At 43.1% G+C, this 26681-nt stretch overlaps 1 protein-coding gene across 3 annotated transcripts in view; it reads left to right on the forward strand.

The window, feature by feature from the left end:
• The first annotated feature begins 13865 nt into the window (after nucleotides 1-13865).
• Nucleotides 13866-26681, forward strand: part of CPQ (carboxypeptidase Q) — a 601598-nt gene continuing 588782 nt past the window's right edge. For 2 of the 3 annotated variants that reach the window (XM_051844650.3, XM_089336355.1), the window contains exon 1: nucleotides 14717-14795. The gene's annotated coding sequence lies outside the window, so the exon portion shown is untranslated. Of the gene's footprint in view, nucleotides 14159-14716; nucleotides 14796-26681 lie in introns of those variants that run through there. The other variant, XM_089336354.1, reaches the window with a different exon arrangement.

The following is a 26681-nucleotide window of genomic DNA, read 5'->3' on the forward strand; positions in this document are numbered from 1 at the left end:
GAAATTAAAACATTACCTCTTCCAGGAAGTTTTCTCTGCCCTCCAGTCTGATTAGATATTCCATTAGATATGTGTACTTGTAGTCTGGCTCTTACCATTCCATGTTAAAACCATCCATTTGCATGTCTGTCTCTCCTACCCACCTCTAAACTTCTTGAGATTAGAGACAGTGATTCACTTATCTTTGATTCTTAGAATCTAGCACAGGACACACTCCATAGGAAATGGATATTAAATGAAAGCATGAAGAATCAAGCAATTATTTTAAACCTTCCCACACTAAGAAATCCATCTACACCTTGCCATTTCTCCAAGAAAAGGCTCTTTTCTCTCAGTAGGAAAGATTTTTTGACTATATATATGGTTCCCTAGAGAGATCTTTGTCTACCAACTATGTAAGGGTAAGGGCTGTCATTATGTTTTTTTTTTTATTTATTTATTTAATTGTGGTAAAATACACATAAAACTTTTTTTAAAAGATTTATTTATTTATTTGAAAGAATTAACACAGAGAGAGGAGAGGCAGAGAGAGAGAGAGAGAGAGAGGTCTTCCATCTGATGGTTCATTCTCCAATTGGCTGCAACGGCCGGAGCTGCGCCGACTGGAGCTGCGCTGATCTGAAGCCAAGAGCCTGGAGCTTCTTCCAGGTCTCCCACGCAGGTGTAGGGCCATCCTCTATTGCTTTCCCAGACCATAGCAGAGAGCTGGATGGGAAGTGGAGCAGCCAGGTCTCGAATCTGTGCCCATCTGGTATGCCAGCGCTTCAGTCCAGGGCTTTATCCCAGTGTGCCACAGCACCAGTCCCAACACGTAAAATTTTAAAAATTATGTGTACAACTCAACAGTATTAAATATGGTTGTATTGCCATCTTCACCATCTAGCCATAGAGTGTTTTTCATCTTTGAAACACACTAAACAATAACTCCCTATTTTCCTTCCCCACTGCCACTTAGAAGCCACCATTCTATTGTATATTCCTATGGGGTTGACTACTGTAGATATCTCATATAAGTGGAATCAGATAATATTTGTCCTTTTGTGATTGGCTTGCGATTTGATTATTGCCCTCAAGGTTCATCTGTGTAGCACACACCATAATTTCTCACCTTCTAAAGGCTTAATATTCCATTGTATGTATGCACTACTTTTGGTTTGTACATTCTTCTGTTGATGGACTTCCATTGTTCACACATTTAGACTGTTGCTAGTAATGTTGCATGAACATAGATATACAGTCATCGCTTGGAATCCTTGATGTCAATTCTTTTGGATATACAACCAAAAGGGGATTGCTGGGTCATATGGTCATTCTGGTTTTAATTTTGTGAAGAACCACTATACATTTTTACCATAGTGACTGCATTATTTTACATTGTCACCAACAGTGTAAAACAATTCCAATTTCCTCACATTCTCACAAACACTTGTTATTTAATTCCTTCCTTCCTCCCTTCCTTCCTTCTATCCTTTCTTCTTCTCTCTTAGAGTAGCCATTCTCATGGGTGTGAGGTAGTTGCCACTATATTTTAAACACTTCTTTATTTGGACTTAATGGCATTGTGTCCATAGAGAATTCTGAAAGGAAGCAGAATAATCAAAATGCATTTGTTTGTTCAACCAGGTCCTAATTGTAATCATTTGCCAAGGTTATAATGAAATCATATAATATGTGTAAAACAAACCTACAAGACCTTTCTCAGCTCGGGCTTCCTGGGAAGCAAACACTAAGATATTAGCATGCACAAAGGTCATACTACGCTAAAGGGATAAATACCTATGTAAAAAAAGGCAGAGGAGTTAGAGGATTAGAAAAGGTAACTGGAAGGGGAATTCTGAAGCTGGAAAGGCTGCTATGGTTTGAATGTGTCCCCCACCAAAGGTCACATATTAAGCTTGGTCCTCAGTGCGACAATGTCAATAGCTAGAGCAACATTTAAGAGGTGAGGCCTAGCAGGAAGTTGCAAGACTGGCTCTTTTTTTTTTTTTTTTTTTTTTTTTAAGAAACCTTTTATTTAATGAGTATAAATTTCATGGGTACATCTTTAGGAATACAGTGATTCTTCCCACCATACCCACCTGCCTACCCCTACTCCTTCCCTACTTCCTTCTCCCTCTCCCATTCCCAGTCCCATTCTCCATTAAGATTCATTTTCAATTAACTTTATATTAACTTTATACACAGAAGACCAAATCTTTACCAAGTAAAGATATCAACTATTTGCACACACACACACATACACACACACAAAATATAAAAAACTGTTGAGAACAAGTTTTACAGTTAAATCTCATAGTACAACTCATATAGGACAGAGGTCCTGCATGGGGAGTAAGTGCACAGTGACTCCTGCTGTTAATTTAACAATTAACACTCTTATGTATGATGTCAGTGATCACCCAAGGCTCTTGCCATGAGTTGCCTGGCCTAAGGAAGCCTTTTGAGACCACCGTCTCAATTTTTAGGCAGGGCCAAAGGCAAAGTGGCAGTTCTCTCCTCCCTTCAGAGAAAAGTGCCTCCTTCTTTGATGGCTCCTTGTTTCCACTGGGTTTGCATTCATGGAGATCCTTCATGTAGGACTTTTTTCTTGGCCACAGTAAGACTAGCTCTTTCCTGTCTCACTATGTGATCTTTCTCTCTGATATGCACTCTGCCATTATGATATCATCTGCCATGAAATCCTCACCAGAGCCAGCGCAATGCCCTTGAACCTCCAAAAACTGAGCTAAATAAATCTCTTTTATTATAACTTACCCAGCCTCAGACATTTCATTATAGTAACAGAAAATGGACTACTATAGTATTCCTCACTTTTGAGCCAGCCAAAGCCAGGAGCCAACAGCTCCATGTGGCTGGAAGGGGCCTGAACACTTGGGTCATAATTCTCTGCCTTTCCAGGCACATTAGCAGGGAGCTGGATTGGAAGTGGAGCAGCTGGGACTAGAACTGGTGCCCGTATAGTATGCCAGCATTATAGGTGGAGGCTTAACCTGCTGCACGGGGGCAGTGCTGGCCCCTACTGATACTGCTAATCAGTGATGTGTTCCAGTAGGCCTGCTGGGTTTTGTGGTCCAATGGCAGGTCTTAATTTACTGAAGGCCAGATCTACCAAGGAATCTCTTCTTGCCTTGCATCCCACCCCAACCTGGCGGCATGTTTTGTCTTCTAGTATATGAATTATAGAATCTCCATGTATAGAAATATTTGGCTTCAAGGAACCAAAGAGGCCTAGCAAGCATTGTGCTTTATTCTTTGTGATGGGAGGTACAAGATACGGTAGTTTGTCTTTTACTTGGGAAGGATGTTCCAGCAGATACCTAAACACTTCACTGATGTAGTGGGTCCCTTTATCTATCTTAGTAGGGATTATTTCTCATTCTCTGGAGCTCCTGTATCTTATCTCTGTGAGGCACTGTTCACTCATCTATTCCAGTTAGCAACATGTGGTCAGTGTAGTGGACCAATGTAATGTTCCTTGGGATGTCCAGCTGGCTCAAGTTTCATTATGACAGGGAATAGCAGAAGTTAAATAGTCCTGGGCAAGACCATCTATTCTGTGGCTGGTGCTGGGGCACAGTAGGTTAATCCTCTGCCTGCAGTGCTAGCATCCCATATGGGTGCTGGTTCTAGTCCCAGAAGCTCCTCTTCTGATCCATCTCTCTGCTAGGCCTGGGAAAGCAGTGGAAGATGGCCCAAGTGCTTGGGCCCCTGTACCCATGTGGGAGACCCAGAAGAAGCTCCTGGCTCCTGGTTTTGGATCAAGCCCAGCTTTTGCCATTGTGGCCATTATGGGGAGTGAACCAGATGGAAGACCTTTCTCTGCCTCTATCTCTCTGTAACACTGCCTTTTAAATAAGTAAATAAATAAATCTTTTAAAAAAGACTATTTATGTGAATGTGATTTATTTCAGATCCTCTTTTATAATGTGGATGAAAGAAAATATATTTATCACATTAATAGCAGTGTACCATGTGTGGGGCCATGTTAGTCTTCTCTAGTTAGGTACCATATGGAACAGTGTCTTTAATGGGGACTGCTATTAGGTAGAATTTATGAGTACACACTCATCCTCTAACTGCATTTATGGGTTTTTTGTTTTTACAATTTAATTATTTGAAAGGTAGAGTCTCTCTCTCTCTCTCTCTCTCTCTCACACACACACACACACACACACAGAGAGAAAGAGAGATTCCATCCACTGGTTCACTCCCCAAATGGCTTCAATAGGCAGGGCTGGGCCAGATCAAAGCCAGGAACCTGGAACTCCACCCAGTTCTCCCACATGGATACAGGACCTCAAGTACATAGGCCATCCTCTGCTGCTTTCCCAGGTGTGTTATCATAGAGCTGGATCAGAAGTGGAGTAGTTGGGACTCAAACTGGTGCTCACATGAGATACTGGTGTTGCAGGCAACAGCTTAACCTGTTGTGGTCAATGCCAGCCCCTGCATTCAAGTTTTTAGGGGACATGACTGATAAATGAAATGGAGAATAGGGACCATCATCCTTGCTTCTTATAAATCATAAAGTATCATTCTGACCCTATGCTTTACACATTGTGATAATTGTACTTCCTTCTTCAGACATGTAATCACTATTGCCTGGTCTCTATTACCAGCTTGGGATTCCTTTTAGGGAGCTCAGTTCTGTAACAGCATTTCCAACCATCAGATCTGGCCCACAGAGAGTAACTTCTGAGCTTCACATAAGAGAGTCCTTTTATCACTCTCTGACACAAATGCTTCCTTACTGCTTTGATAAATGGAGGGTTCAGGTGTCTATAGGACCCTCTCATGGTTGGTTGGCAGGCTTTATAGCCATAGATGATCTATTTTGTATGCCCACATCCCTGAAGCATTTGATCATTTCCTAGTCATCTGGCCTTGGAAGTTCTGGCATTTGTACTACCTTTACCTAGTGGACATCACTTTCTCCAGGTTTCCCAATGAGTCCACTTAGGAACATGTTAGTGTCATCTCCTGAGGTCCTTGCCAGTTGATATCATGCAAATTCTCCTATCAAACCATATGTTCCACCACCCTTGATCTTCCACCTTCAGGGACAGGCTCACAATGTTTTCTGAACTCCTGCTGATGCACAGTTAGCTAGATCCTGTAGAAACTTTGGATTATAATCTTCCTTATCAGACATAGCAGAGCCCCAACCAGGTTCTTGGCCTTTGTATATTAGACTAGCTAGACTGAGCACTGTGCCTTCTTTGAAACTCTGTTTTAATGATTAAGAACAGTTGTTAGCTTCCTCTGCTTTTCTGTGCAGGAGATGAAAGCCTCTTTATGCACCACTGAAGAAGTTCTGTAGCATTCATGCTTAGCTTTTTAACTGTACATAAATCACTCTCATCTACTGTTGATTGCCTCAGTACTGCCACTGAATTCCAATGTCTTTATAAGTTTGACTGTCTCTGTATTTTTCTAATGGATCACACCCTCTTCCTGTGTTGAAAAGTAAAGAAGTTTTCAATGAATGAAGCAACCCTATAACAAAGGAAATTCTGGAAGAGGTCTACCAACTGAGTGCTGATTGTCTTGCTGGCAGTACTCCCAGAAGCTAGGGAAAGAAAGACACAGGGGCATGAAGCACTGTGTGATGCTGGAGGACTATGAGCAATTCAGAATTGAAACTAGAGCTGGATCCATACAAGTAGTGGTTAGCACTAGAGTCAACACTCTTGTCTTCTGATTGTTAATCCAATTACTATTCTACTCTAACAAGCTACCTTTGTGTGGCTAAAAAGGCTTTCCTCCTTGCTATAAGGAAAAGCCTGGTCCTCCTTTCTGCTTCCAATATTTCTGCCCCTTATCACAAGAAAGAGAAGTGCAAAAGGGGAATCTGGTAGGATGCTCAGAGCTCAGGCCTTATTCCAGCATTTTGGAGATTTTTTTCAATGTCATTCAATGATGCTTCTTTGGTGCTCTCTACTCCCTGACACCTAATCTTCATGGGTTCCTGTACCAGCCAGCCCTGCAGGGAGCCAAGAATGGTGCCATTGACTATTGACTATTTCTTCATCTTCTGTCTCCCGAGAGGCAGAGTACATGCGGAAGCTTGACCTTCCTTTTCCAGGATTCATCACCAGTCCTCCAAGGACTAATTGAACTTATTGATGTGTTTGAGGGAAGTTATTTTTTATCGTATAAGCAATAAATTCCTTTTAGGGTAAAATTTATACTTTTGTACAAGGATAAAAAATGAAGCATGCATAATGGAATACAACAAAGTAATAAGAATGAGTCTTACATAACTATCTATGATAACATGAGTGAATCTCTCAAAAATACTTCCCATTTAAAAATTGAATTGTGGTTAAAAAAAAACCCTATGACATACAATTTACCATCTTAATCATCTTTTAATTGTAAAAGTTAGTAATGTGAAGTATTTTCACCTCATTGTGCAACAGACTTCCAGCTCTTTTCATGTTGCAAAACTGAAACTCCCTGCTCATTCAACAACTTTGCATTTCCCCTTTACCTCAGCCCCAGCAACCACCAATCTATTTTTTATTATTACAAAGTTTGGTTACTTTACATACCTTATATAAGTGGGATCATACAGCATTCATCTTTTTATAACTGGTTTATTATACTTATGTAAGATCAAGGTCCATCCATGTAGCATGTGACAGAATTTCTTTTCTTTTCAGGGCTGGATAATATGCCATAGTATGTATATAACATATTTTGTTTTTCATTCATCCATCTGTAGATGGGTCTTTGGGTTCCTTCCATCTCTTAGTTACTACAAATAGGTTGCTGTGAACATGAATGTGCAAATATCTCATTAAGACATACTTTCAATTCTTTTGGGCATGTGACTACTGGACCATATGGTAATACTATTTATATTGTTTGGAGAAACAACCATACTGTGTTTCCATAGTAGCTGTACCATTTAACAATCCCACCATCAGCAGACAAAAATCTTGATTTCTCCACATCTTTACATTTGTTTTTTTTTTTTTTAAGATTTATTGATTTGAAAGAGTGACAAAGAGAGCAGGAGAGACAGAGATCTATTCCATCCAGCTTTCCCAAATGCCTGAAATAGGCAGGGATAAGCCAGATCAAAACCAGGAGCCAGGAATTCCATCTGGAGTTCCAACATGGGTGGCAGGAACCCAAGTACTTGAACCATTATCCACTGCTTCCCAGGCATTCAGCAGGAAGCTGGACCAGAACCATGGAGTAGCCAGGACTTGAACTAGGCTCCCCAATATGGCATGTGAACATCCTAAGCAGCAGGGCAATTTTCTGTGCCACAATGCCTTCCCCTATATTTTTTCTTTCCTTTTTCTTTTGATAGTCATTTTAATGATTATGAGGTAGAATCTGATTGTGGTTTTGATTTTTATTTCTCTAGTGATTAGTGATGTTGAACATCTTCATATTCTTGGACAATTGCATATCATCTATGGGGAAATTTCAATTAAGTCTTTGCCTAATTAAAAAAACCTTTTTGTTGTTGTTGAGTTATGGAGTTCCTTATATAATGCACATTATCTCATAATTCCATTTTGCCATGAACTTTCTGAAGCTCCTTTATAGTCTGGTTTTTAATATCTTTTCAGATGTATGCTTAATAGGTATTTTCTCCTATTCTATAGGGAGAAATTTTTATACTGCTAATTATGTAGTTTAATGCCTAGAAGTTTCTAAGTTTGATGGATCCATCCTTTTGCTATTTATGCATTTGTTGCCTGTGCTTTTAGTGTCCTGTCCAAGAAAGCACAAAGCCCAGTGTCATGAAGATTTCCCCTTTTGTTTTCTTCAAGGAGTTTCTTAATTTTACATCTTCTGTTTAGTTCCTTAATAAATTTTGAGGTAATTTTGGATATAGTGAAAGGTGAGAGGCCAACTTCATTCTTTCGCATGTGTAAATAGAGTTTCCCCAAGATGATTTTTGGAAGGACTGTCCTTCTTCCATTGAATAGTCTTGGTACCTTTCTTAAAGATCACTTGGAGGATCTGCGCTGTGGCATAGCAGGTAAAGCCGCTGCTTGTAGTGCTGGCATCCCATATTTGCACCGGTTCAAGTCCTGGCTGCTCCACTTCTGATCCAGTTCTCTGCTATGTCCTGGGAAAGGAGTGGAGGATGACCCAAGTCCTTGGGCCCCTGCACCTATATGGGAAACCCAGAAGAAGCTCCTGGCTCCTGGCTGCAGATTGGTGTAGCTCTGGCCGTTGTGGCCAATTGGAGAGTGAACCAGCAGATGGAACACCCTCCCCCACCCCCCCACCCTCGCCTCTCCTCTCTCTATGTAACTCTTTCAAATAAATAAATAAATCTTTAAAAAGAAAAACAATCACTTGACTATATATACAAGGGTTTATTTCTGGGCTCTTTGTTCTCCTGGGCGCTTCAGTTTATTCTGTTGGTCTACCTTTATGCTATTAAAGTTATTTTTGACCTAAAGAATTCAGGCACAAAGTAACACTATATGATTCTATTTATATAAAGTTCAAAAAAATGAAATTTGACCTATGGTATTAAAAGTTGGGCTAGGGGGCTAGGGATAGGCAATATGAAGAGGCCTTTGAGAGATATTGGTAATATTATGTTTCTTGATATACCTGCTAATTATATGTGTGTGTTTACTTTGTGAAAATCCATTGAGTTATTTACAAACATTTAGCACTGTAAGTACTACCAGAATCTTTGTGGTACCTAACACAATCTTAGTTAAAACCTGTTACATATCAACAGAGAAATATGATCAAAGCCCATTTCATATTATGGGTATGTGTGTGTATGTGTCTTTTCCCACTGGATCACAATTAGTAGAAAATAAATATCTCAGTGAAAGTTTAGCCATTCACATTCTGGTAAACTTCTTTTCTCACATAACTGGGACAGTAGTTAGAGATGAGCAATGAAAGAGTAAAAGCAATGCATATATATATAGAGAGAGAGAGAGAGAAAGAAAAAGAAAGAGAGAAAGAGAGAGAGAGAGAGAGAGAGACTCTTCCATCCCCAGAGATCATCATCTTTCTCCAGGTGGCTGCAGCAGCCAGCACTGAGCCAGGCTGATGCTAGGAACCAGGAGCTTCATCTGGGTCTTCCTCATGGGTGGCAGGGGCCCAACGATCTTCCGCTGCTTTTTCCCAGGCCATTAGGAGGGAGGGGGTGGAGCAACTGGGACATGAATCATCACCCATATGAGGTGCTTGCATTGCAGGCAGTGGCTTTACCTGCTAAGCCACAGCACCAGCCCCTACTTCCTATTATATTTTAGGTGGATTAAGGTGCCATTGACTTATGTTAGCTTAGAGATAGGCTTTGACTACAATACTTTTCTTAATTATAATATTCTGGTCATATCAACTTTGACAAGAAAGTACTTTCCTGTAATTCTAAGCTAAGCAGAATAACTGGAAAAATAAGAGATCATCAGGTAGTTCTGTTGGTCCATATAAAAGGAAACAGAAGGTATAGAACTCCCTAACCTGTGAGCCTTGGCAGGCTGGGCCCTGGTAATGAATTACATGACTGTGAAGGCACGGATTCTACTTGACCATCGCAGTAGTCCACCTTGGCTAGTACTGAAATCACTGTACTGATGACCTCCTGCAATGAGATGCCACAAACTTCATCCCACTGACCCTTACAGATACCATATTCTTTTTGTGTAGTGACATGAAAAGAGTTGGAAATTTAGCAACAGAAAGAGATAATTATAAGGGGCCCCATCAGAGAGAAGAGTGACATATGTAAACAAAGAATTACTCCTAAATCCTGACAAAACTTCAGGTTCCTGAGATGTGCAAGAGGAACACTGGTGCCTGAAAATTCTCCTGGCCTGCTTGTCCTCTGGAAAGTGCATGAGCCTTAAGATGGTCTCACACTCCACTTGGTCACTGCTACCTCCTGTCTCTGGGTAGGTCAGATTGGATGATAAATTATAGGTTACCCCACTGAGTTTCTCTTCCAGTTCCCCAGAGGAACATATGTTAAGATTTAAAGACCATTTTTATAAACCAAGGGGTGCCTGAATTATGTCCTGTTTCTTTTTCTCTGCTTAAAAATTGTAAATCTTTATAGGATTACCTATTATGGGCCACACATTATATTAGGCATTGTGACATATATTATCTCAATTGTCATCAGAATACCATGTGGGTACTTAAAATTTATTTATTTTATTTATTTCAGAGAGAAAAAGAGACAGAGACAGAGAGCATCTTTCATCTGCTGGTTCATTCTCTAAATGCCTGCAACATCTGGGGCTGGGCAGGCTGAAGTCAGGAGTGAGAACTCAATCCAGGTCTCCCATGTGAGTGGTAGGTATTTAATTACTTGAGCCATCACCTGCTGCCTTCCAGGGTGTGTATTAGTAGAAAGCTGGAATCAGGAATGGAAACTGGAATTCAAACCTATGTACTGTGATATGGAATGTGTGTATTTTAATAATTGTGCCACATGCCTGCCCTCATGTGAGATGTTTTCATTGTACCTCCTCCTTACTTTTTTAAGAGATAAGAAAATTGAAAGGCTAGAGAATTTAATTTGGCTAGAAATGACAAGTAAGATAATGAACCAAAGCCCAAGCCCTGGCCTTGTTTCTGAGCCCATCCTTGAAATAAAGGTTTCATCTCTGGGTGAGCACTGCCTTGCGTTGCTTCCCTTCCCTGAGGTATGCACCCCTACCTCCTGAAACCAGGCCTCGTTTCTAGGCTCACTCCTTGCCAGACTTCCCCTTTGCCTACCGGGCTCCCTCCACAGTTGTCTGTACTTTTTCTTCATCTCTCTCCTGGTTCCACTCACTAGCATCTCTTACCTGGGTGACCAATCCACTCAGCAAAGGCAGTTCGAGCAAACTCTCTAAATTGCCAACCTCACTGTGCCACCCACTTGCTTAAGCCAGTCCAGTGCTTCCCAGGAGGATAAAGTTCTAACCTCTTAACAAGGTTTACCAAACCCTTCCGGGGCCAGCGTTGTGGCATAGTGGGTAGAGCCACCACCCATGATGCCAGCATCCCATATGGGCAGGGGTTTGTGTTCCAGCTGCTCCACTTCTGATCCAGCTCTCTGATAAGGGCTTGGGAAAGCAGCAGCAGATGGCCCCAGTGCTTGGAAACCTGCCACCCATGTCAGAGACCTGGATGAAGTTCCTGGCTCCTGGCTTTGGCCTGGCCCAACCCTGCACCCATCTAGGGAGTAAAACCAGCTGATGGAAGATATCCTTCTCTCTGTCCCTCTCTGTAACTCTTTCAAAATAAATACATTATTCTTGAAAAACAAAGCCCTTCTTTTCAAATGCACACTTTAGCCCTACTAAACTTTCTCTCTCTTCCTTGTCCAACCTCCACCTCCTCTGTCCTTACCCATTGTTGCCCCATACACATTGCCATCTCCCAAACTTGTATTCGCTCAGTTGAGATCACTGGGAAGTACCTGGCTTTGTGGGTCCCTCTCTGCCCCACCAATCTCCATGCCCTTCCCGCAGTGTGCTGGAGCCGGCTGGTACGGGCTCTCAGTACTTCTCAACTCCAGCATGGTACCACGTTGTGTGATGTCACATTGGCATCTTGAAATTGGCCATGCTTAAATATTTATACCACAGAAATCAGCAAGTGGTAAAGTGAGGGTTATTTTTAGTTGGTTAGTAAACATTTACACCAGAACACCAATCTGCCCCGATAATTTTATAACACACTGAATATAATTTATTTCTTTATTTGTTCATTGAATGTATTTACTGATTGATTGCTACATCTGTACTAGGTGCTGGGCATATAAATGAGGGCAAATAAGAGAGTTCTTGCTATTACAGGGCTTATAATAAAGAAGGGGAGACAAACCTTAGTCAAATAGTCACACCAATGCAATATAAACTAATAGTTATCATTAAGGACTAAAAATGTATAATGGGATATTTGACCTAGTCTAGGAAAGTTTTCCTGAACTAAAATCCAAAGGATTATCTTGAGTTCAGGAAGGACAAGGTAAGGAAACAGCAGTCCAAGCCAAAAGAACAACATATGCTGTGGTCAGAGGGAATGGGATTCCCTCAAGCAAGGAACGAAAACAAGTGTGGCTAGAAGACAGCGAGAGAGCTAGGGGTTTTGCACAGCATTTTGCAGGTTCTACTAAGGAGACTGGCCTTTATCCTAGGAATAGTGGGAAGCTGTTAAATGTTTAGGCAGGAAGAACACACAACGTAGAAAAAATCAGCACAGAAAGGTGGTTCAGAAACAGACACTAGATCTAGGTTTCCTGGCTTGAAATTCTGGCTCTGCTAGTAATAGTAAGTTGCTAGCAACTCACTAGGAAGCTTTCTGTGCCCCCTTTTCCTCTTTGTGAGGTTATAATGCTTTTAGAACATCAGGCACATCATAAATGCTATAGAAGTGTTTGTTCAATTAAATAAATTAAAAAAAAAAAACCTTTGGTTAGATAACTCTGGGTGTAGTGAGTGACCTAGGGTCTGATAGGGTATGCAGATGTAAAATAATGATAGCATTAGTAAGTGCAAAGGATATTGATAACCCAAGGATGATAGTGAACTCAGCTTCCTGTGTGGGTGGAGTCATGGACATAAAGGATGTTCCAGTTGGGAGATGACAGTGCCAAGAGCCATGGAAATACAGAAATGTCACAGTAGCAGAAGCTTACAGCTTTGGAAACAGCTTGAATGGATTAGACATGAGTGTAAACCAAAGGGTTTTCTGTTATACTAGAGGAAGTTTCAGTGAGAAGGGCCCAGCATGATGGCCAATGACTGCATAGGTTCCAGAATCAAGGCCACTCAGTTTAGAACCCTGCCTTTGCACCTCACTAGTTGTGGGACTTGATTTTGCTAATCCTCATAATCCTCAACTGCCTCATCTGTAAAGTGGAAATAATTATAACATTTAGTGTATAGGATTGATAAAAATCCAGTTAATCTATCTAAAGTCTCAGCAAAGAGGACTCAATAAATATTAAACTCTTAGGCGACAGGAATTGTGGCATAGCAAGTCAAGCCGCCATTTGGTATGTTGCACACCACACTGGATGCCTGGGTTCAAGTCCCACTTCTGCTTCTGATCCAGCTTCCTAATATGTACTCTGGGAGGCAGTAGATGATGGATGAAGTAATTGCGTCCCTATCACCCAGATTGAGTTCTAGCCCCTGGCTTCAGCCTGGCCCCATCCTGGCTGCTATAGGCAGTTGAGGAGTGAACCGGAAGATATAGTCTCTGCTTCTTTCTCTCTCTTTTTCATATATACACATTCTGATGAAAATAAACATAAACAAACATAATGTTCCACTATTATTATCACATTAGGAATTTCACAAAAACAAGGCCCAGAGATCAAAAGGCCTTTGAACATACATAAAAAATAGTAAGTCAGTTTAACCTGAAGTCTGCTCATCAGTGCTAACCTAGGAACCTTCCTTTTATTGGCCCATGCTGTGCTAAGTACAGAAATTGAGAGTAAGTTTTTAGAAATTTAAAAAACAAATCAGAAGAGAATTTTATATTTGTTGCACATTTGTATACTTAAGAAAAACTGGGGTTTATAGTTTGTCTTTTTTCATTTAAGTTGGCATGCTTTTAATTGTAAATAACCATCTATGTCAGATTAGAAATAATAAAATACGGCCCTTTACTCCAAAAAAATCCCTAAATGGGGCTGGATAGGGCATGTTGGAGAGGAGCCTGGAAAGATAGGCCGGGGCCATGGTGGGGATCCTTGATTGCTTTATGGAATGGACAGTATTCGGTAGGCAACTAGGCAAGCAAAAATTTACAGTGGTTGTTACCTATGTTCGGCGGACACAGGTGAGTGGACTTTGCCTGTTTTCCGTCATTTTTTTTTTTTTTTAGTGAGCATGTGATTTTTCTTTTTCTTTCTTTTTTTTTTTTTTTTAATGAAAAGTGTTTAGTATATGTTTGGTTAAGAATTGCTCCATGTTTCACAAACACAACATCTGTTAAACGCTGTTAAAAAAAAAGCCATTAAACTTGGGCAAACGTCGCACATGGAAAATACGTGAGCACATACTGCAGACCAGAGAGTGACTTGTGGACAAAAGCTGTGAGTTTCTGCCTTCTTGGGCACCCAACCAACTCATAAAAGAACGCGAAGAAGTTCTCATCTCCTGGTTTGCCTTCCAACAATACCGCGTCCAGCACTGCCTGCAACGGGCAGGTCAGGATCCTAAGGGTTTAATCGGGGCCTCCTGGTGAGAGGCGAGCCGCAGCTCCCAAGGGTGGAGTAGCCATAGTTAGCCAGTTTGGAAACAGACACAAACCTTTCAAGTTGGCGCGTCAGCCCCGACCTGCGCAGCCACCCTCTGAACCACAGGACACCTAGGCCCGAGTCCGGCGCGGCCCTGTGCCCCCGCGCGGGCCTGCCCTGAGCCCACAGCTTCAGAACAGCCCTCCGCCCAGGCCCGGAAGGCGACGGTGGACTGGGCGCCACGCCCGCGAGCCTATCCCCGCCGCGGCCCCAAGTGCCCATGCCCCTGGTGTAACCCTCAATTTCTATCACAACTCAGAGAAGCTGAGGAGCCCATCCGGCCCAGTCTGTGGCCTTGAGGTTGCCAGAGTCCAGGCGAGACCCGCAGGGGCTCTGCAGGTGGGACCCAGGCCTCTGCGCCCGCGTCCCCCGGCCCCGAGGCCGGGCCTTTCCCGTCCCGCCTCTCGACCCACAGTGCCGGGGGGCAGGGCCGCAGTCACGAGACGGCGCCTCGCCCGGGGTGTGGTCGCCGCCGGCACTTTAAGGCCGGCCTCGAGCCTGGCCCCGAGCGCCGCCGCCGCCTCCGCCGCTGGAGCCTCCGGACAAGGTGCGTTCGCCGCTCGCCTGGCCCGGCCCGAGTGCGTTAGGCCGAGGCCGTGCTCCTCCCGGCCGGCGGTTAGGCTGGCGGGCTGAGGCCGGGGCCGCCCCGGGGGAGGGGCGGCTGGCCAACGGCGCTCATTCGTAGGAGCGACTGAAGGGCGGGTCTGGGGAGCCCGGGCCGCGGCCCTGCCCCTTCTGTGACACTGAGGCTCCGGGCCTAGAAATGGGACCCGGGGCAGGGGTGGTGCTGGAGGAGGGTGTAGGGGGCAGCCTACAGCCGTCCTGCCCCCAGCCCCAAGGCCCAGCGCCGAGTCCCAGGGAGCTTCTCTGTCCCGCCTGTGGAATATTCGTGGCTCGCCCGAGCGTCTAGGGTGTTTTATGGGGGCATTTTTTGGAGGCCTCTTTCTTATTTTGCCTGGTACTTCCTCTTTGGTGTGCGGCGAGGCCCCACTACTAGACTTTTAAGTCGCATTGGAGTCCAGCCGGGTCAGACTTGTGTATTCAATAAGTAATTGAATGAGTGAGAACCTGTGGAATAAAACTGAATGCATTAACCAGTGAGTAAAGGATTGAGTGTGTAAGAAATACGAAGAGCTGAATGAACCCATCTGTGAATGGATAGCGATACTCCTGCGGTGGAGGCAGCGGACACACAGGCTTTCAACTCTTGCTTTCTGATAGTTTACCAAAAAGTTGCATTAACAAAAAAATCCCACCTTTTAAAAGAGTTATCCTGACTATGATTTCTTAAAAGAAGTTGTTAAAATCAATCACCAGAAACAACCCTTGGTATTCCCACTTTAAGTGGATTTTGATATCTGCGTTTGCTTAAAATATGCGTAGGTTTTTTCTTGCTCATGTTTTGTGCTTTTCTACTTTGCACTTTTAGAGAATCATTGCCACCGTAATATATTAGGTATGACTCTTGACTTGTTTGTAGAATCAGGCATTTCTCTTGAATTACAGATCGTGAAAAATCTTGTTTTCCTGAGACGGTGCTGGCTGATTTTGGAGTAGAAGAAGCCAGAATGTGGCCCAGAGAGGAAAAGAGACATTTATCTGTGTGGACATATAGATTAAGACTGATGTAACATACTTGGTCACTGCAGAAGCTTTAGGCTTTTTGGACCCAGATTCCAGAAAAGCTGGATGACCTTGGACTTGTCACTTGATATTTTTGGGTTTTAATTTGAGCTTCATGAGTTAAACTTCTGGGATTCTTTCTTATCAGAGTTAAAGGAGGGGAAACAGCAGATGATTTCATAGAGTTCTGCTTACTTCACTGCTCAGGCTCAGCTTGGGACTATGTGGAGTTTAGTCTCTTCCTTGTTCTCTGCCAATTCTAGCTCTTTTACCTTCCTATTCACTTCTGCAGCAAGGGGACCTGGGAGCTCAAGATAAGAAGAGAAGACCTTGGGCTGGTGGGGAGAAGAAGGAAGAGTTTCTTCTACCTTGTCATAGGCTTCCAGTTCTGGGTCTAACTTGTTAACAGTGCAACTCATTCAGACAATGCCATGTATTTTCAGTACATCCAGGGAAGTGAGCCACTGGTGATTGACATGCCTCTTTAATTAGTTACCATAGATCATGATATGGAACTGGGAGTACCTGGGAGATTTTTTAATAGTACTTAAAAAGTCATTTACATATGTATTGAAAATATTTCTTGCATGCTAATGTTCTTAGAAAAAAATATTTAACAAACACAAAACCCCAAATGTGTTGAATAAAACAGAATGAACATTACCAACTTCAGTTATTTCAGGTCTGTTGGGAAGTGTGGATCAAATGCATTACTTGGTGAAACAGGCTGACTTTCTTAGACTCTTTTCATGAGGAGCTGATTATGGGGCCATGTGTCATTAAGGCATGGGATGTAATAGAGTAGATATTTATAGGGCACTGACCATCACCATACAGTATTATATTTAATCTTTTTTAACTTATATTGCTCTCATTTAATTATCACTAAAAACGTAAGGGATAGATACAATCGGAATTCCTATTTGGCCTTCCTAAATAGAAACAGTGCTTGGAAAATGGGAAAATAAGGATTCAAAACACAAGCAGAGAGGCAGGGTTTCTCCTAGAGACACAGAGGATCCTTGCTAGGAGTCTGTGTGACGTTAAAGGCTGTGACCCATGTGTGTGTTCCAGGATATATATATATATATATATATATGTAAATTCTAGGGCACTGTGGGTAAGTGAGTTTAGAAGAGGAGTTGGAATTCTAGTAGGTGCTGATATATATATATATATATTTTTTTTTTGACAGGCAGAGTGGATAGTGAGAGAGAGAGACAGAGAGAAAGGTCTTCCTTTTGCTGTTGGTTCACCCTCCAATGGCCGCCACGGCTGGAGCGCTGCGGCCGGCGCACCGTGCTGATCCGATGGCAGGAGCCAGGTGCTTCTCCTGTTCTCCCATGGGGTGCAGGGCCCAAGCACTTGGGCCATCCTCCACTGCCTTCCTGGGCCACAGCAGAGAGCTGGCCTGGAAGAGGGGCAATCGGGACAGGCGCTCCGACTGGGACTAGAACCCGGTGTGCCGGTGCCGCTAGGTGGAGGATTAGCCTATTGAGCCGCGGGGCCGGCCTATTTTGACCTAGATGCTCTTGCTCCCTAATTTTAAAATATTAAGATTTAACAATTTAGGGAGTACAAAATGGGTGGCAATGAGAGCTGTCGTCACTGAGTGTTTCTTAAGGATTCTGAACCACAAGTACTAAGAAATGCAGTTTCTTGAACTGGCTTTGTGTCCTTGGTAAGACACTATCGTCCAGCCTCCTTCTTTATAAGGAGGGCAGCTCCCTGTGCAAAGTACAATGCCTGCGTCTCTGTAATCCAGGGGCAAGAATGCAAGATGGGTTCGAGGACTCTTGCAGTTAATTGACAGGAGCAAAAGAGGAAAAGAGGGGCCCAAAAAATAATTGTCAGGCAGGTTTAGCCTCACAGAATGCAGAGACCAATTGTGGTTGCCTGAAAAACTGAGAGCTGATGCCAGTTTGATTTAGCTCAAGAGGCTGAAACTTTCTGCCCTGAAGGCTGGTTTGATGGAATAGACCTTCCCATTGCTGGAATATTATGAAAAAAACATTAAAGCAACAATTTTTATTACTTGCCCTGGAGCTAGAGCTTTAAAATGTACTTTCTTCTCCCCTCTACCCTCCCTAAACCACTTAGCTTTTAAAAACAAACCACCCATTCATTGGTTTGCTGCAGTTAGATTATTAGTCCTTTCTGTGTTCCTGGGCCCATGTCTTTAATGCACTGAAATAGGAGGACTTCTAGGTCTCTGGAATTTTTTTAAAATTATTGTTTTATTCAGAAAACATTAATTTCAATGACCACTTATTGAGTGGCATGTACCATGTGCCAGATAAAGATGAATGAGAGACAGCAGTTAAGTAGGAGAGTCCCCACCACAAAGAACTGTGCCGCAGGCGATATAGAAGTAGTGGCCTCTCGCTCTCCCAGTGAGAGTTTAGGAAGAACAGGTGAATTCTGAGTTGTGTTTTGATACCTAAAGGCTAAGAGGAAAGAGAAGAGAATTCCAAACAGAGATAACTGCAAGGGTGAGGGAAAGCAGGTGAGTATGACTCTGGCATTCCCAGGGAGGAGGAACAGGTTCACTGAGGCCGTGGTGAGATATCTGGTGAGGCAGGAGCCAGACGGTGAAGGTCCTTGAGTGCCATGTTATTTCAGCTTTATCACAGCAGAGAGAATCATGTTTAGTGTTTGGAAGCTGAATTTTAAGCAGAGCAGCCGTATGATTGGATTTCCCTTAGAAAACAGCTCAAGCAATAATGTTTTGGAGGAGTTGGAGAGGGTAGAGCCAGAAGGGCAGCAGAAAATGAGGATGCTGTTGCTGTAGTCCAGATGAGACAGGACAGGGCTCTCAACCAGGATGCATTTGAGAGGTTTTAGAAAATACGGCAGGATTTAATGACAAGTTGGCTATGAGAAATAGGTTGAAAATACTTTTGAGGTTCTGGAATTACTTAACTGGCCGAATGAAGATGCCACTAATGAGGATGATGAGAATATGATGTGGAAGAGGTTTGGGGAGAAGACAGTAAGTAGAGGTAGCTGAAATAGCAGCTGGGGATCCCCGGGATCTTGCCTTGATGTTAGCTGTGCTAAGATGTCTCATTGTTGAGACTCTGCCAAACATTATGACAGGTCCTCAGTCTAAAAAGACACATCAATTTAATAAGTCAATTAGAATTGAAAACCCTCACTTAACTTGGATAATGACTGATACATCAGTTTTTCAGGTGAGTTCTTAGAACTCTGATCCTTATGTAAGTTTTAGTGAATATAAAAAGGTTGGAGACTCAAACAGTGAGGGGTTATTATATGGCACCAAGAGAAACTGAAGTTGAGAAACAGACAGGAGTAGTTCGAAGAAACAATGATAGGGAAATGATAGGAGTGCAACACAAAGGATTGCTAAGGACACGGGTATAGGCTGATTTGGAATACAAAGAAGAAATTTGAGCTGACTTCCAAATAACTAGTTCTTTAATGGTATGGATATCACAAGCTTTGAATGTTCATCATACTCATTTTGTTAGGAAAAAACAAACAGGAGATTGTTTAGAGGTATGGGTGCTGGGCAGAGGGCTTTATTTTGTTTTGCAAAGTGTTGGGAAACTTTGTGTCGCTCGACGCAGGACCCTGCGCTGTTCTTTGGTCTGCTCGGCCCTCCCCGGGTTTGCTGCTGGTTCTTCCCGAGGTGGCTACCGTCCCTTCCACCTCCGTGGAAGGGCGGTTCCCCCTGCCACATTCCCCACTTCCGCGGGGGAGCGGCACACCGCTGGCCGGCTCTCTCGGGGGCTACACAGGTGTTCCTTCAGATAGATGTTCCCCTTAGATGTTCCTGGTGCATGTTGTCTCTCTCCTCCTTTATAGTCCTCTTCCACCAATCCCAACTCGGCTGCCCACACGCCGAGTACGCTGCTCTCCTCCAATCAGCAGCAGGATCAGCTCCTGGAGGTCATCACTCAAGTTGGCAAGAGGCAGCTGCGTAGAAGCTGTTTCCTCCTCTCCCAGCGCCATATTGTGGGAGAGCAGATGCATAGAATAAGTCTTAATTCCAGTAACTTAGTCTAGTCCGAGTTGCTCCCCACAGATCCCCCTTTCTTTTTATTTTTGGCGTTGATACGTGCCTGTCTTCGGTGCCCCGTGGCACACACTCTGCTCTGCTTGCTAGAGTTGCCCACAGGTGCTTACAAGCCCTACCAATCAGGCAAACCGAATCCGGGTCCTCTCTTCGCCATGTTGTGAGGAGGTTTTTAGGCGCTGATGCGTGCCTGAGTTCGGTGCCCTGCAGCGCATGCTCTGCTCTGCTAGAACTGCCTGCAGGTGCTTACAAGCCCTATCAGGCAAACCGAATCCAAGCCCTCTCATTGCCGTCTTGTGGGGAGACTTATTGCTGTTGATTCGTGCCTATCTTCGGTGACCTGCAGCTCATACTCTGGTTGAGCTGCCTGCTGGTGCTTATCGCCTTGCTAATCAGGCAGACCGAATCCAAGCCTTCTCATTGCGGTATTGTGGGGAGACTTATTGATGTTAATTCGTGCCTGTCTTCGGTGACCTGCGGCGCATAAGCTGCTAGCCGCCCGCAGGTGCTCACCACCTCCCTAATCAGGCAGACCGAATCCAAGCTCTCTCATTGCCATGTTGAGGGGAGGCCTTATTTTTCTCTATTTCTCTATCTCCGGGCATTCCTATCTCTCCCATTTTACTTCTACCTGCCAGCATTCCTATTTCTCTCATTTTACTTCTAAATGTCTGTTTCTCTTATCCCTGCGGCTTCCTGGCACCCGCCCCGAGGCTGCTTCTCGGCGGCTTCCCAGCTCTGAGCTGCTTCAGCCCGCACTTCTCTCATCTGCGCGGCTTCCTGGCTTCGCGCACGCACTCCGCGGTCTCCGTGCCCCTTCGTGCCCACACCACGGCCTCACACTAGCCCCACGTTCCCTATCTATTCACGCCCCGTGCTCTCTCTGCACGTGGCGGCTTCCGCGAGTCACACAGCGTAGCTTACGTTTCCGCCACCACCGGTATTCAATCTAAGTTCCCCGGGCTAACCTGGCAAATTCAACCTAGCTTATGCGTCTCCGCCTTATGGTTTGGCTTCCCGTCTTTTGCTCCCCGGGCTAATCTGACGGATTCCAACCTGGCGGCCCACGTCTCTGCCTCTGGTTCCAGATTTTCGCCTTTTGCTCCCCGGGCTGACTTAAAGAATTCCAAGCTGGCTTACGTTTCTGCCTCAGCCTGCCCTCGTGGCTTCAATTTCCCTAACATTTTTCTCTACCCGGTATGTTTCCCTAAGTTTTCTTCCAACAATATTCCTCCCTCATTTCTCCTGGCTACTCCCCACAGTCCGCATCTGAGTCCAAGCCTCCTCCAGGTTTCACTTTCGCTTTCAATCTCCTAGCTTCCCCGCCATAGTCCGCATCCGAGTCTATGAAAGCTTTCACTTTCTCTTTCAATCCTAACTTCTTTCCCACAGTCCATATCCGAGTCTATGCCTAGGCTTTCGATAGCTTCTTCTGGCACATTTTCCGTCCGGCTTTCCCTAGGCTCTTCTAGTCTCTCTCTCCAGTATTTTCCCACTTCTTCCCGTTTCTTCCCTCCTAAGTTTCCTATCCGAGTCACGGCACCATTATGTCGCTCCCCCTCTTCATGGAGGAACGACACTAAACCCTGCCTAGGCTTCATATCCGAGTCACGGCACCATTATGTCACTCCCCCTCTTCGTGGAGGAACGACACAGGACCCTGCGCTGTTCTTTGGTCTGCTCGGCCCTCCCCGGGTTTGCTGCTGGTTCTTCCCGGGTTGGCTACCGTCCCTTCCACCTCCGTGGAAGGGCGGTTCCCCCTGCCACATTCCCCACTTCCGCGGGGGAGCGGCACACCGCTGGCCGGCTCTCTCGGGGGCTACACAGGTGTTCCTTCAGATAGATGTTCCCCTTAGATGTTCCTGGTGCATGTTGTCTCTCTCCTCCTTTATAGTCCTCTTCCACCAATCCCAACTCGGCTGCCCACACGCCGAGTACGCTGCTCTCCTCCAATCAGCAGCAGGATCAGCTCCTGGAGGTCATCACTCAAGTTGGCAAGAGGCAGCTGCGTAGAAGCTGTTTCCTCCTCTCCCAGCGCCATATTGTGGGAGAGCAGATGCATAGAATAAGTCTTAATTCCAGTAACTTAGTCTAGTCCGAGTTGCTCCCCACACTTTGGAATAAATGAAAAATAACAGGGAGAGTAAGATAAACATGAAAAGGGTAATGATTAGGAGAAACTTTTTTTTGCAAAATATTTAACAAATTCTAAGACAAATAGTTGATAAACAGAGAAAACGTGGATGATGCAGTGTTGCCTTGGTATGGAGATATTAGCACAGAACTTGAAGTCTTAAAAACCATCTTATAATTGATTATTACATGAACCCTCAGAAATAGGTGCAGTCTGGCACTATTACCTTTCTTTTATCAACTAAAAGTCTGATAGTAAGGTAGCTATAGTTTGCATCACATCCCAGGCTGGCAAGAACTTCTAGCCTTCTGACTCTTAGTCTTCTACTCTGTCCATTGTATCAGAGCTTTGCTTTGCCTTGCGTCCTTGGCCCTTTGTAGTGTCTCCTCCATTCCCACCATATCATGTCACATGAAAGGAAAAATAAAAGTAAGGCAGATGATATTTGAAGGCCAACAGAGCCCAGGTCTCTGAGGAGAGAAGCAGAGATAGGAAGGATTCTTAGCAAGAGCTCTGCTACACGCAGTAGGGATCTTCATGAAGGGTTGTATTTAGAGAGTATCTGTGTTCGCAATCTAAACAATCTTATGAATAAATCTATGAGGCAAATAACTCCTTTTTAAAGTGAACAGTCATTTGATATATTTCCTCAGTAAATCTAAAATTTCAAATATGAGGTTTTCCTAAAATTAGACACATCCATACCATAGTAGGCTGTATATACATTTTATTTTATGTGATTTTTTTCTAACATTGGTATTGAATATTAAGAGGGAGATCTGAAGCTGGACCCCAGAATTGAGTTCCCCATAAGGATTGACATGAAACCAAGTATATTTCAAATCAGAAGTCATTATACTAGATCCAAGGTTATTTTGTGTTGATGAAATATAAAATCTATACGGAAGAAGGTATAGTTGTGACTTTTTGTGGGTCAAACTTTAAAAATGCCTGTTTTCAAAATATATAAGTGAGTGATTAGAAATATGAAAATATAAGCAAATCAATTTGTAGGAGAACTTATATCTATTGTTTTATAGGACAGATCAAGTAGATAAAGCCAAATGGTCATACAAAAGATTAGAGTAATATAACTAATGAGGTTGAAGAATGTAATGTATAAGAGTGAATAGGAATATGAAACATTTCAGTGGTATGCCATGTTAACATTAATACAAAATGCTATTTTAGATATTATATATGAATATATATTGTGTGATATATCTGAGGGGTCTTCAAAAAGTTTGTGGAAATGCATATTATGATAAAAATCTTCATGGATCAAAATCTTTCTGCACCAAAATAAACTTATACTAACTTGTTGTAACTTGTCTGAACAGGAATTAGTTTGAGGCAATAAGAAAAATAAGACATCAAAGAGCCCCTATCAGAGCAACATGAGTTCTGCTAAAATTGAAGCAAGTTCAAACATCAAATTTATGGTGAAAGTTGGGTGGAAGAATGGTGAAATCATTGATGCTTTATGAAATTTCTGGAGAGAATTTTCCAAAGAAATCATTAGTTTATGAATGGATAGCTTGTTTAAAGGGAAGACATGGTGTTCAGGATAAAGCCCATAACAGATCATCCATATCAATTTGAGTGGAAAGAATTATTAATCAATGTGTGTGTACTATAATTGAGAAAGACCAATGATTAGCAGCAGAAACAATAGGCAGCACCATAGACATCTAAATTGGTGTATTTTACTTAATTCTAACTGAAAAATTAAAGTGGAGCAAAGTTTCTGATTAATGAGTATCAAAACTGTTGCATCCAGATCAGCTGTAGACAATATCCGTGCTTTCAATGGGAATTTTAAACAAGTGGGATGAAGATCTTGAAGCATTTTTTTGAAGAACTGCAACAGAAGATGAAACATGGCTTTACCTGTACATCCTGGAATGCAAAGCACAATTAAAGCAGTGATTATCAAGAGGTAGAAGAAGGCAAAAGTGGACTGGTCAAGAGCAAAGGTTATGGCCAACATTTTTTGGGATGCTCAAGGCAGTTTGCTTGTTGATTTTCTGGAGGACCAAAGAATAATAACATCTGCTTGTTATGAGAGTGTTGTGACAAAATTCATTAAAGCTTTAGCAGAAAAACCCCTAGGGAAGCTTCAGCACACAGTTTTTTACTACCATGACAATGTTCTTGTTCCTTCCTCATCAAATAAGGGCAATTTTGGCAGTTTCGAAGAGAAATCACTAAGCTTCCACTTTATGGTCCTGATTTGGCTCCTGCTGACTTCTTTTTGTTTCCTATTCTTAAAGAGTCTTTAAAGGCACCCATTTTAATTCAGTTAATAGTATAAGAAGAATTGCATTGACTAGTTAAAATTCCAGGACACTCCATTTTTAAGAAAAGGACTAAATTGCCGGTGCCATCATGTACAAAAATTGTCCTGAACTTGTTGGAGCTTATGTTGAGAAAGTTTATATTTTTATGTTTATCTTTTAATTACATTTCCATAAAATTTTAAATCTCCTTGTATATGGTGTGTTTTCTTTTTACTGTAAATTAACAAATTATAATTATAGTCATGATGTACACAGTGATATTATGTGTGTAAACTGTGGAATTATTAAATTAAGCTAGGGAATACCCAGTATCTAAATTACTTATTTTTGTGGTGAGAATATTGGCAATTTATTTTCTCTTTGAAATGTAAAAGCATTAGTAAATATAGTCACCATGTTGTATAAGACATGTCAAAAAACTTACTCTTCCTGTATAGCTGAAACTTTATGCTCTTTGACCTTCACCATTGCCCCTGCTTACTCGCCTCTAATAACCACAGTCCTACTCTTTGCTTCTGAGTTCTTCTATTTTAGATTTCAAAGATCATGTCATTGTTAGCTTTTCTGTGCCTATGCCTGGCTTATTTCACTTAACATAATATTCTTTAGGTTCACCCATGTTGTTACAAATGACAGAATTTCCTATTCTTTAAAGGTTGAATATTATTCCTTTGTGTATATATAGCACATTCTTTTTATCTAGTCATCTGTTTGTGGGTACTTAGGTTGTTTCTACCACTTTGCTATTGTGAATAAATCTGGAACTGGTATCTCTTTGACATACTGATTTAAAATCATTTGGATATGTATCTGAAAGTGGGATTTGTGGATATATGTCGCTCCCCGTCTTCGTGGGGGAACGACACTGAACCCTGCCTAGGCTTCATATCCGAGTCACGGCACCATTATGTCGCTCCCCCTCTTCGTGGAGGAACGACACAGGACCCTGCGCTGTTCTTCTGTCTGCTCGGCCCTCCCCGGGTTTGCTGCCGGTTCTTCCCGGGTTGGCTACTATCCCTTCCACCTCCGTGGAAGGGCAGTTCCCCCTGGCCACATTCCCCACTTCCGCAGGGGAGCGGCACACCGCCGGCCGGCTCTCTCGGGGGCTGCACAGGTGTTCCTTCAGATGTTCCCCTTAGATGTTCCTCGTGCATGCCGTCTCTCTCCTCCTTTATAGTCCTCCTCCGCCCATCCTAACTCGGCTGCCCACACGCCGAGTACGCTGCTCTCCTCCAGTCAGGAGCAAGTCCTACAGCTTGTCAAGTTGGTGAGAGGCAGCTGGGTAGAAGCTGTTTTCTCCTCTCCCAGCGCCATATTGTGGGAGAGCAGATGCATAGAATAAGTCTTAATTCCAGTAACTCAGTCCAGTCCGGATTGCTCCCCACAGATATATGGCAATTTTATTTTTAGTTTTCTTAGGAACCTCCATACAGTTTTCCATAATGGCTGTACTAATTTATATCCTTACCAGTAGTGTATAAGGATATCCTTTTCTTCACATTCTCACCAACACTTATTTTTCATCTTTTTTTTTTTTAAAGATTTATTTATTTTACTTGAAAGTCACAGTTACACAGAGAGGGAAGGAGAGGCAGAGAGAGAGAGAGGTCTTCGAGGTCTTCCATCTGCTGGTTCACTCCCCAAATGGCTGCAATGGCCAGAGCTGTGCGGATCTGAATCCAGGAGCCAGGAGCTTCTTCCGGGTCTCCTGCATTGGTGCAGGGGCCCAAGGACTTTGGCCATTTTCTACTGCTTTCCCAGGCCATAGCAGAGAGCTGAATTGGAAGTGGAGCAGCCAGGTCTCAAACCAGCGCCCATATGGGATGCTCGCACCAGAGGCGGTGGCTTTACCTGCTATGCCGCAGCACCAGCCCCTCATCTTTTTTTTTTTTCTTTAATTATTCATTTGAAAGGCAGAAAGGGGAAAAGATGGGATGGGGTAGAAAGAGATGGCTGTGGCTGGGCCAAGTTAAAACTGGGAGCTGGGAACTCAATCCAGGTCTCCCACGTGAGCTGCAAGTACCCAACTACCTGAGCTGTTACTTGCTGCTTCCCAGGTTGCACATTACCAGGAATATGGGATATAACTTGGAAGCAGAGCTGGGACTTGAACCCAGAAATTCTGATATAGGATGTGGGTATCTCAAGTGGCAGCTTCACCAATAGGCCGATTGCCCACCCCTTTTTCTTCTTGTTTGATAATATTTTTCTGGCAAATGTGAAGTGATAAATCATTATAGCTTTAATTTACATTTCCTTACTGATTAGAGATACTGATTTTTTATTTAGGTATCTGTGGTCTATTTGTGTATCTTCTTTTGAGAAATGTTTATT

The sequence above is a fragment of the Oryctolagus cuniculus genome, chromosome 6, assembly GCF_051225735.1.
Source record: "Oryctolagus cuniculus isolate XC-2025 breed Fujian yellow rabbit chromosome 6, ASM5122573v1, whole genome shotgun sequence".
NCBI lineage: Eukaryota > Metazoa > Chordata > Mammalia > Lagomorpha > Leporidae > Oryctolagus > Oryctolagus cuniculus.